This window comes from Camelus bactrianus, chromosome 26 (genome assembly GCF_048773025.1).
Source record: "Camelus bactrianus isolate YW-2024 breed Bactrian camel chromosome 26, ASM4877302v1, whole genome shotgun sequence".
Taxonomy (NCBI): domain Eukaryota; kingdom Metazoa; phylum Chordata; class Mammalia; order Artiodactyla; family Camelidae; genus Camelus; species Camelus bactrianus.
Genome location: NC_133564.1, coordinates 13,346,393 through 13,357,727, shown reverse-complemented (window position 1 = coordinate 13,357,727; position 11,335 = coordinate 13,346,393). Strand labels below are relative to the sequence as shown.

General features: G+C 39.2%; 1 non-coding gene across 1 annotated transcript; it reads right to left on the bottom strand.

The window, feature by feature from the left end:
• Positions 1–10,403: 10,403 nt before the first annotated feature.
• Positions 10,404–10,479, bottom strand: TRNAA-CGC (transfer RNA alanine (anticodon CGC)). The gene has a single exon. It is a non-coding gene; the product is annotated as a tRNA-Ala (tRNA).
• Positions 10,480–11,335: the final 856 nt, after the last annotated feature.

Below are 11,335 nucleotides of genomic sequence, written 5' to 3'. Positions count from 1 at the left end.
GGCGCGGAGGTTATTGTTTTATTTATTTATTTCCTCCTCCGCGCTCCGTCCTCCTCCCCGCGCCGCCCGCCCCCGCCCTGCCCCTCCTCCTCCGCCCCCAAGTCTGCGCGCCCGGCCGCCGGCGCTCCAGCTGCAGCGTGGCGGGGCTGCGCGGGGCTGCGCGCGACTGGCGGAGGGGGCTGCGGCGGCCCCGGGGTGCGCGCCGGAGCGGGGCGCGGGGTCGGCGGCTGGGGGCCCGGGCGCCCGAGCGGGCGGGGAGGGAGAGGACGCCGGGCTGCCCGCTGGAACTGAGGGGAGCGGAGTCAGAGGAGGCGCGGTAAGGATGGTGCGCCCGGTCGCCCGCCGGCTGCGGTGAGGAAGACGCGGGGCGAGTCGTGCGCGGCGCCCTCCTCACGGCGGCCGAGCCCCTGCGCGCGGGCGACCGTCCCTGCGCGCCCGGACCCGGCCGCCTCCCGCGCCCCGGGGGTGAGGAGGTTCAGCCCCCTCCTGCCGACCACCGCCCCGCAGCCTTTCCTGCTCGCCCTGAGGCTTGCCCTAACCCCCCGGGGACGCTCCAAAGCGCGCCATCGCTCAGCCAGGGGAGACGCGAGTTTCCCTTTAAAAAAAGAAAGAAAAAAAAAAAAAAAAAAAACTACGGTGGTTTAAATGCTACGCAGTTAGGCTTCCCCCCTCCCCGCCCTTCCTCTCCCCGGACTGTCAGGGAAGGTGCAGTCCGCCCCCGGTGCGGCACCGCGCGCCGGGGCTGGGCGGGCTTTAACCCTTTTAGGAAATGAAGGAGGTGGCTCCGGACCACAGCCTCCAGGCGCAGTTTGGGATGCCCACGGTACGCTCCAAATCCATCTACAAGCTCCCGAGCGCCGATGTTTTTGCTGCTACGGTTCGCCCCCAAATGAGCTCTCAAACATCAATTGACCGCTGGTGCCACCGTCTTTCAGTGACAGTCAACCTGGTTCCCCAAACTGCAGGAGAGATGACCTTAGAGCCGACCGCCCTCCCCCACCCCATTCAACCTGAACGGCCGGCTGGAAAGAGCCCAGTTCTGATTCAGTGAAATCCGTCCGCCACTTGGGTCTTCCCGACTCCACTTTGGAACAGCTTCTCCAAGGCAAACCCCTTCCAGGCTTCCCATTAGGTAAACCTGGTTTTTTGTTTTTGTTTTTGTGTTACAGGTTCGTGATTTCAGTCATGGAGAGAGAAAAAAAAATCAAAGGAAGTAATTCTAGAATAGAGCTAGATAAATAAACAGCCAGTAAACTAAGCGTCAACCCAAAGACTAGAACGCAAATCTCACCACTTGGATTTGGAATCAGGTCTCCTTTCCTCGGTAACTTGTCCTCCACAGACCTAGCAGTCTTGGGCTGTGTTTTACTAGAGCTCCAGGTATAGAAACACCGTGAGACTAGAGTGTTTACCATTATCTCATATAGCATGCACTCAATTATTTTGTTTTCTTTTCTGTGCAAAAAATAACTTCTGATTTCTCTGAATTGTATCCAATAGATAACCATCCCTTAGTGTTTTAGATCTTTTCTCAGAAATTGCCTGGTAAGTGTACAAATACTCCTTAAAAGAGCTGATAATTGTACAGATTTCACATTTTCATTGAGATCTGGAGTAAGCCCCCCAGAGGTCAGGCAAGGAACTGGTAAGATCCTGAAATGGGAAAAAATGGGGGGGGGGGAGCTCATCCTTTCAGAGCGTTATTCTCTTGCTCCAGATTTAATATACCCTTGCCATTTTCAAAGGTAAAAGGGAAGCACCAATATCTCGACATCCAACTCTTCCTCACTCGTGAACCACTAGCTTATTACCGAGCAAAGGGGCCACAGCAGCTAAATTTAAGACCCTTCTACTGGATGGAAGATTCCAGAGAGAATCCCCCAAAGGCAGGGAAGTGCCTCAGCTGGCCAACCAGCTGGTGGACATGAGGGTGTGCTGGCTTCTGATGGCATCTGTACCCGTAGAATAGTAAGAACCGGAAAGGACCACGTGGAATTTGAACCTCAGGACTTTGGAAGCACGTGCATTTCTACAGAATACTCACTTGCCCCAGAGGTGGCCGGCATCTAATCTGGGGGGGTCACCTATCTGGCCTTGGTACTTTCATTGTGTTTTGCCTACAACCATTTCTGCATATATATCTTTTCTTTTTTCTGTTGGCTGAGAAACAACTGAAATGGCATTCTTTTATAACATTTTGCTCAGGGAATACAACTGTCCCCTGGTACCTCCCTCTTCACCCTCCCCAGACACATTTGTCCCCTACATGCTTGTACACTTCAGTGTCCAGAGCACCAGTCCACCTGGAGCGGCAGTCCACACAGCGATGAGGAAAACGCACATGTGGTGGTGAGAGAGGTGTAGACCCTAGATGCAGCAAACATCATATTCTGAGTCATGAGATGGAAAAGAGGTATTTAAACCAGGGCTTGATATTAATCATCAAAGTAAATCCTTATTTTAAAGTGTCTATTATTTTTGAACCTCATCTGTTTCAATGATTGTGTTTATGTTTGTACCCACAACATAAGGCCTAATTCATGGAAATTTAAAAATATGTGTGTGGTGAATTAAAATTACAGAAACATAAAGGGAGTGGGTAACCTTTGGAAGTGTTAAGGATCACTTCATCAGAGGGAAAATAATTATTAACCATTACTTAGCGATTAAAGAAAACATGCTTTAAGAGATTAATTGGAGAAATACCCCAAAATCCACTGTTTTATATTAAATATAAGAATATATAACTGCATTGGATTGATAAATTTATTTTAAAATATTATTACATTTCTTATAGTGAGCAAGGAAAATCAAAGGAGATAGAAAGGATGTAAAAGAAAAAAAAAGGGAGATGAAAGAAAATGAAAAATCTGACCACTAGACAAGGAAGCAGGTAACTTGATGAGTAGAAGGTAGGAAACATGAAGAGAGACTGAAAGGTATTAGGGTTCCTTCATTTCTGGTCCAGAGCATCAACAATCCTCAGAAAACTTCTTAAATCTCTGCTTACGATCCTGAATTTATGGAAATTCGCTTGGACACCACTTTATTGCTTGTGTGATAAACAAATAACTGAATGTTTAATCAGTTATTTGATCTGCAATATGCAAGAGAGTTAAACGAGACCAATAATCCTCATTTCCACAATGAGGAAATGGACTTTTCTCATTTTTTCCATAAATGATAAGTTGAGTCAATTTTATTTGGTGAAAAAAGTTATTAGTCCATTTTTTGTTTTTAAATTGGTGAATGCACATTGGCAGGTCAACACATACTCCCCTCTTCCAAATTCCCTACCAGTAATTCCAACCAGTGACCTATTTGTTTGTGTCTGTGTGTGTGAACACGTGTGTGTGTGTACATATTATCCCCATCTAGCCTGACTCCCTGTCGTCTGTGATCATCTAGGTTATGGATGTGGAAACTGAAGCTCAGATACGAAGATTATTTCGACCTTTGTGGTTAAGATATAGAAGCCATGTGGTTTTGAGTACTTACAGCTAATACTAACCCATTTACAGGTTTCAAAATGACTACCAAAAATCACTAGAAATGCCTTCCTTGTATGTATCATGGTTCATCTCTTGCTTTTCAAATGCTTCAGCATTTACAATTATTGTAACTATAAAAAGCCCTATTCTAATATATACATCTTTGACACATAACCTGCACATAATAAAGCAAAGATTCTCAGTCTTGCTCTCCAGGCTTAAATTCCCTGTGCTTACCCTCACCTGTCAAAGTTGAGAAGGAGGTTTCCTCTTCCCCTTGAACAGGAGGCCCTCGGTATCCCCTGGTTCCTCTACCTCTGATGTAGTCGATCTCTGATTCAAGTTCGTTGACTCTTTGGATGTAGAACCTGGCGGATACAGACAGCCAACTCTACCAGGCCATTTTATATAAGGGTCTTGAGCACCCACAGATTTTGGTGTCCGCGGGGATCCTGGGGCCAGTCTGCAGATATCTAGGGAGGGCACGCCCTCCACCAACCTCCACGGAACTCAGTGTTTCTCCCTCTACCAGTGGCATCTTATAATCACCACATGCAGGAATGATCTGGGTCAAAACTCAGGGAGCTTTTGCACAAGTTCTTCGATTATATCTCAAGTGGGGAAAAAGAAGGGCAGCGGATTAGCTGTATAGTGAATTTAAGCTTATAGAAATTACAGGCGATTAGAAAACGAATCCCCTGGGAAGGCCAGTGTCATTTCCATCCCTGTATGAAGACAAACAAACTTCGTGGCAGGTGGAACTACACCTAAATCTGCGCATGCTAGCACTTGAATACGGGCATCCTGAGGGTCTCTGTGGCCACACTGTCTAGGCTCACCTTCAGGGAGCTCTACCTCCCTTTCTTTCTGTCTCACAAACTGCCTGCTTTGGTTCTTCACTCTTGAGTTTCTTTTCTTTTCTATTTTTAACATTTTTTATTGAGTTATAGTCATTTTACAGTGTTGTGTCAAATTCCAGTGTAGAGCACAATTTTTCAGTTATACATGAACATACGTATATTCATTGTCACATTTTTTCCACTATGAACTACCACAAGATCTTGTATATATTTCCCTGTGCTATACCGTATAATCTTGTTTATCTATTCTACATTTTGAAATCCCAGTCTGTCCCTTCCCACCCCCCACCCCCTTGGCAACCACAAGTTTGTATTCTATGTCTATGAGTCTGTTTCTGTTTTGTATTTATGGTTTTTTTTTTTTTTTTTTTTTTAGATTCCACATATGAGCAATCTCATATGGTATTTTTCTTTCTCTTTCTGGCTTACTTCACTGAGAATGACATTCTCCAGGAACATCCATGTTGCAGCAAATGGCATTATGTTGTCATTTTTATGGCTGAATAGTATTCCATGAGTTTCTTCCTTCCTCCTCAGGACCCTTGCAGACACTGTTGCCTCTGCTTGGAGCCGCTCCATTTCCTCCAGCCACCAGCCTCAGTTGACTCTTACTCATCGTCAGGCTCCAGGAAAAGTCACATGCTCACGATGACAGTCACTTCCCTGACTGATTCCGGGCCTCTTGCATTTGTTCTCATGGCTCCCCGTACTTCTCCAGCAGAGAATACAGGACAACTTATGATCTCATACACCTGAAATATTTAATGGAAATATTTTCCCCAGGTCTGGGCTATAAATTCCATGAGAGGAATTTTCATTGTGTCTTAAGCACTTAGTGCAGTGCCTGTTACAAAGTACTTGTAAAAAATATATATATATGAAAAAATACATATATAAAAAAAAAAATCACCACAATTCAGGAGTGGAGTGCTGGACAATTGGGACAGGATAGGGTAAAAAAAATTAACTACTTCATTTTATTCAAGTTCATTCTTTTTCCATCATTATTATAGAAGCCTCTGTATTGTCCAAAAGTTCTGTAATATTTTCAAAAATAATATACTTTATTTCATTTAAACTTTACAGTGAGGAAAGTCCTTTTAAAATAAAGACAAAAATGGAAAATTATAAAGAAGATAAAATTATAGCATTTTTATATTCTAAATAAACGTCTTTATTCTTAGTCAATTTTGTGAGACATTTTGTTAATACTTTGAACTTTTCCTTATTAATAAAAATATTCAACTATATTGTGAATTAATTATAATGTGTTCAGTAAAAAGCTGGGAATGTCTTATGGAAAATTTATATTATTATTAATACAGAATATATGAGTAAGGAAGAAAAGACTAATTTAAATGAAATTTAGAAAACAATATAAAATGTTTTATTATAAGAACTATTATATTACCACAGCAGTGACAAAAAAGGTGGAAATTAATATGCTTTCTGATATCAGAAGTTTCTGTGAAAGTGACAGAATATGAAAAGTACCTTTTAAGATCAAATTTTGAGAAAGGTCAGTAGAAGAAGGGGTATTTAGGAGGAGGTTAAGGTGCAAAAGATAGAGTTTCAAAAGTATGTAAATGGTCTATGAAAATACAGTCCCAGTAAGAAGAGAAACCTTATGTTCTAAATTTCCACTCGTCTTTGACATCTGCATTTTAAAATCTGATTTTGTGTGAATGTCATAGTTGGGAATAATTTGGCATTAAACAGGAGTGGAAACCTGAAGTTTTAAACATTTATGACATTTTTGATTTTTGAGTTCAGGGAGCTACTGGTATTTTTGTCATTGAAGATACCTGAAAAGTTCTGTACACTTAAATGCAATTTACAAATAGATAAATTCATGAATGTTTAACATAAAAAGAGGGATCTGTGCAAGCTGAAAGTTTTTTTTTGACTTTATTCTTTTTGATAGAGAGTTCCACAAATGCATTTGAAATACTATATTTATCAAAATATTAGTTATTATTTCTCATATACTAGAGTCAGTCTCAAAATGTTCTTCCTGACAGAGGAATCCAACAGGCTAATGTTAATATGCCAAGAGTCAACCAAATTTTTTTTTCAAATTTGGTAAGCTTTTTGATAACCTTTTCAAATATTACCTTTAACATTTCTTCCTACTAAAATTAATTTTATGTCCAAAATTTTGAAAGCTGTGAATGAGAGGGGAGGAGAGAGTGCAAACTTAATAAAGAATTAGGATCTGGAAAATGGATTCCTCTTACCAAGAGCCCAGCAGGTTTTGCAGGAGTAACTGAAGTCTGTTTTACTTATGTCAGAGAACACACAGGAAGGAAGTGTAGGGAAAGAGAAGCAGATGAGGACGTTTTATTTTATGCTCTATGAAGAAAGCAAACACTGAAATAACTTACCTAGGTCTAGTGAAGCACTGTCCTCAGGTGCACACTATTTAGGGGGTTAAAGTGAGGGACACCAATAATTGAGTTAAGTAATATTTAAATGCTATATATTTTTAAATTGTGGTAAAATATACATAGCATAAAAACATAAAATTTATCACTTAGATGACATTTAAAATGTACAACTCCGTGGTAGTAAGTATCTTCCCACTGTTGCACAATGATCACCATCATCCATCTCCAGACCTTTTTCATTTTCCAAAACTGAAACTCTGTCCCCAGCAAACCATCTCTCCCCATTCCTCTCCCTCCAGCCCTGGGCCAGCACCATTCCATTCTATCCCTCTGAATCTGGCCACTCCAGGAACTCATACAAGTGGGACCATACATTATTTGTCCTCTGGTAACTGGCCTCTGTCTCTTAAAATAATGTCCTCACTGTTCATCCATGTTGTAGCATGTGTTAGAATTTCCTTCCTCTTAAAGGCTGAATAATATTCCATTTTATGTACATACCTCATTTTGTTTATCTGTTCATCCTTCAGTGGACACTTGTTTTGCCTCCACCTTTTGGCTATTGTGAATAATGCTGTTATGCATATGGATGTACAAATACCTGTTCAAGTCCCAGCTCACTTTTTCCTTCCTTCCTTCCTATCTATCTATCTATCTATCTATTTATTTATTTATTTATGGGGGGTGTATACCCAGAGGTGAAATTGCTGAATCATACGGTAAGTCTATGTTTAATTTTTTTGAGGACATGCCATAATGTTTTCCAAAGCTGCTGCAGAATTTTGCATTCCCACCAGAAGCGCAGGAGTTAAAATTTCTCCACATCCTGGTCAACAGGTTACTTTAGTTTTCCCATTTTCTTTCTCTCCCTTACTCTCTTTCTCTTTCTTTCCCTCCCTCCCTCCCTCTCTCTCTTTCTTTTTCTTCCTCTTTCTTCCTTCCTTTCTTTCTTTTTCTTTCTTTCTTTCTTTCTTTTTCTTTCTTTCTTTCTTTCTTTCTTTCTTTCTTTCTTTCTTTCTTTCTTTCTTTCTTTCTTTTTTCTTTCTTTCTTTCTCTCTTTCTCTCTTTCTTTCTTTCTTTCTTTCTTTCTTTCTTTCTTTCTTTCTTTCTCTTTTTTTTCTTTCTTTCTTTCTTTTGCCCTTCCTTCCTTCTTTCCTTCCTTTCTCTCTTTCTCTCAGTAGCCATCCAAATGTGTGTGAAATTGTATTTCCTGTCACTTTTGATTTGGGCACTTCCCTTCCCTAATGATTATCAATACAAAGCATCTTTTCGTTTTTTGGCCATTCAGATATCTTCTTTGGAGACATGTCTATCCAAATCCATTGCTCATTTTTTAAACTGGGTTGTTTGTTTTATTGTCAGCAGGAGCTCGTTGTTCATTCGTATCTCAAACCCTTATCACCTACATGATTTGCAAATATTTTCTCCCATTCCATGGGTTACCTCTTCATCCTAAAATAGTATCCTATGATGCACAAAGGTTTTTATTGTGATGTTGTCCAATTTATTTTTCTTTAAAATGAAATATATTTTCAAATAATAATTAATTTTAAAACATGACAAACACATTGTCCAAATTTTAAATATAGACAGGTCCGGATGACTGGGGTTTTTGGGTTGCTTTGTTTGTTTGTTTGTTTTTGCCTCAGTGTCCAGTCCGGCTCAGCATGGCATTGCTCTGAGCATTTTGTACACTATCTGTTGTGAATAGTGGATTCAAATAATTCTATTCAAACAGGCAGACAAATCATATAGGCAAGATTTCACAGAAGGGGTCTGCATTGCTAAATAAATCATACCAGATTCATGTAAGTTTATTTGGATTTTCTCTATTTTCAGTATTTTCAGGAGAAGGTTAAGAAATAAAATGCGTGTCTATACATGCAGCTTTTTTTTTCCTGTACCAATGTGATTACTCTTGTTTCATAGGAAATGGTCTTACTTCTTGATGGGACTCACAACTAGAAACAGTGCCCAGGGGAGCTGCCCTAGGAGGAGATGCCCCAGTGATGCAGGCAGCAGAGTGAGTAAAAATCTATTTGGTGTATATTGTTGTGCCTAAAGCTTTTTCTAACCCAAAGAAATCATGTTTTCATATTTTATAGGGAAATCACAAACCAAGAAGTCTGAAAATGTTCTGCAAGCTCAAGGAAAGTTGGATATATTAACAGGTTTAATGGATCTCTTTCTAAATGTCAGCATATGACACTCTAAGATTCCTTTTTTCTTAACCACTAGTGACTATATGTAGATTTAGCTTGCTGAGCAGAGCATGCATGTTTCTCATGGTCCTACAACTCTGTACTTCTACTTTTGTCAAATGAAAACAATGAACTACATTAATGTACATGTTCTTCTTTGTAGTGTCTCCCATTGTCAAATACTGAGCCCTTCTTTTTTAAATGGTTGGAGCAATGGTTGACTTTGTTTTGAAGCCTGTACTTAAGGAGGTATTTTAAAAGAATGCAGTTCATGCTCTTAACATCCTTAGAAATCAGTCCTCAAAGACCGTTGCACCACTTGTCAATCTAGGAGACACTGCCATGTAACAACAAAGCCCATGAAAGTTGCTTGTAAACTGCTTTTGAGTTGAAGCGGTTTACCTTCTCAACAGATGAGAACAGAGGCTTTTTTTCTTTAACAAAATGAAGCTCACTTTTATAAAGCTTTCTGAATCTTTTTAACTGCTTTCTTTAAACATGCATCACAAAATCTTTCATGTGAATTTTATTAAGCTTCAAGGTCATTTAGGAGAAAATGGTAAGCAAGCATATCAATGACAGGACTGCTGTGCATTCAATGCAGGTGTTTGCCTGTCAAATGGAGATGTGTTAAGACAACAGACTCTTTCATTCAGTTCTGTTATTACTTGTATATTTGGAAAGAAACCATAATATACCATCTTCACTTTCACTCTCTTTTCGTGACTACCAGCTTGTCTACCATACAATATATCCTTCAAGTCACTATGGTTATTTTTACTTTCAGTGAACTAAGAAGAGAGAGAGAAAATAATCTATTATTCCTTTAATTAATTATAATTATATCTGAATGTCTAGGATTATTTCAGTAATTTTGAGAGAAAAATATATAATTAATCCAAGATTGGACTTTTTATCAGAAGGCTATTTTAAGTCTATTGAGATTATAGAATTTCACAATCTGCACTTACTGTGTTTTTGTAATATGTATTCACAGTTTTAATTGGGGCTGGTGTCCACAGCAGAGAAAAAAATTTGAAAAGCAAGGTATTATTTTAATGCTTTTTTAAATTTCTGAAAGGCACCCACTTGAATGGCAAGAAACTAAGTTTTAGGTTAATTATTTTTATATGCTCATGTCAAAAAATGTTGCAACAGCTTAATTATACATATTACTGTGCAGTAATATAGACTGAAATTCTGTTTTTCAGACATGTCAAGATATAGAATTTTTAAATACTGGTGAATTTCAGATATCATTTACTGGTGCAATTTACTGGAATTTCAGTGATGATAACAAAAAAGTAAGATTCTCTTCAAGTTAGTAAATATTTGTGTTGTCAACAAATTTGTAAACAGTATACTATGTGAGCTTGTTACTTGGTGTAACTTGCTAATAAGTGTGATTACTGTATATATATTTTAAATTTTTTATTCTATAACTATTTTTCTTTATTTTTTTAATGGAGGTACTGGGGATTGAACCCAGCACCTCGTGCATGCGAAGCATGCGCTCTACCACTGAGCTATACCCAACCCCCATGTATTAATTTTGAAAACACACGGTTAACCAAAGAAAATCCCTACACCAAAGAAAGCAAAATCATTTTAAGTTAAAACAATGAACAATATAAAAAATGTATTTTGCACTGAGGTGATCTGATCTGATGGCTCTTAATGACAAAAGGATGGCTATGATGAAGTCCTGAAGAACTAGCGTGCTCTAGAATAGCTGTGTATACGTCATTACATTTTTGATCAGCAGTTAACTGGCACAGCTCTTGGATCAATTGCTTATCAGTGTCCCACAGGTGTGTCAGGTGGTTCCTACTTTAGGAGAAAGAAGCATAAACATTCTCAGAAACACGATTTTTAGCTAACTTGAATTTTTAAACGTAAATTGCGTCTGTTCTATGTTTTAATATGGTTTGAACATTAGAATTACAAAAATGAGTAAATCCTAGTTTCCTAGGATTGGTATCTTATTGTTAGATAACCATCAGAAATGTTGAAAGTGACTATGCAGTGTACACTGGCCAAAACAGTTGTTACTAAAACAGTTACTAAACTTTTTAATCTTTGACAATCTACTAGGTAAAAATAATACTCCCTATATTTTAATATTTACTTATTTATTTATTTGAGTATGTTTGGCCATTTTCCTCTTTTAAGGTCCATTTGTAGTGCTTATGGTGTGAACTGTATTTTCACATCCATTGCCCATTTTTCAGTTGGGCTGTTTTTTGTTTTTTGGGGTTTTTTTTTTGTCCTTAGCGATAACTGTTACATAACTGTAATGCCTCCTACATCCCTCTCATGAGGACCCCAGGTAACCACCAAGAGCAGTCATGTAACCCAGGGCGATCTCCCCATCTCAAGATCCTTCATTTAATCAC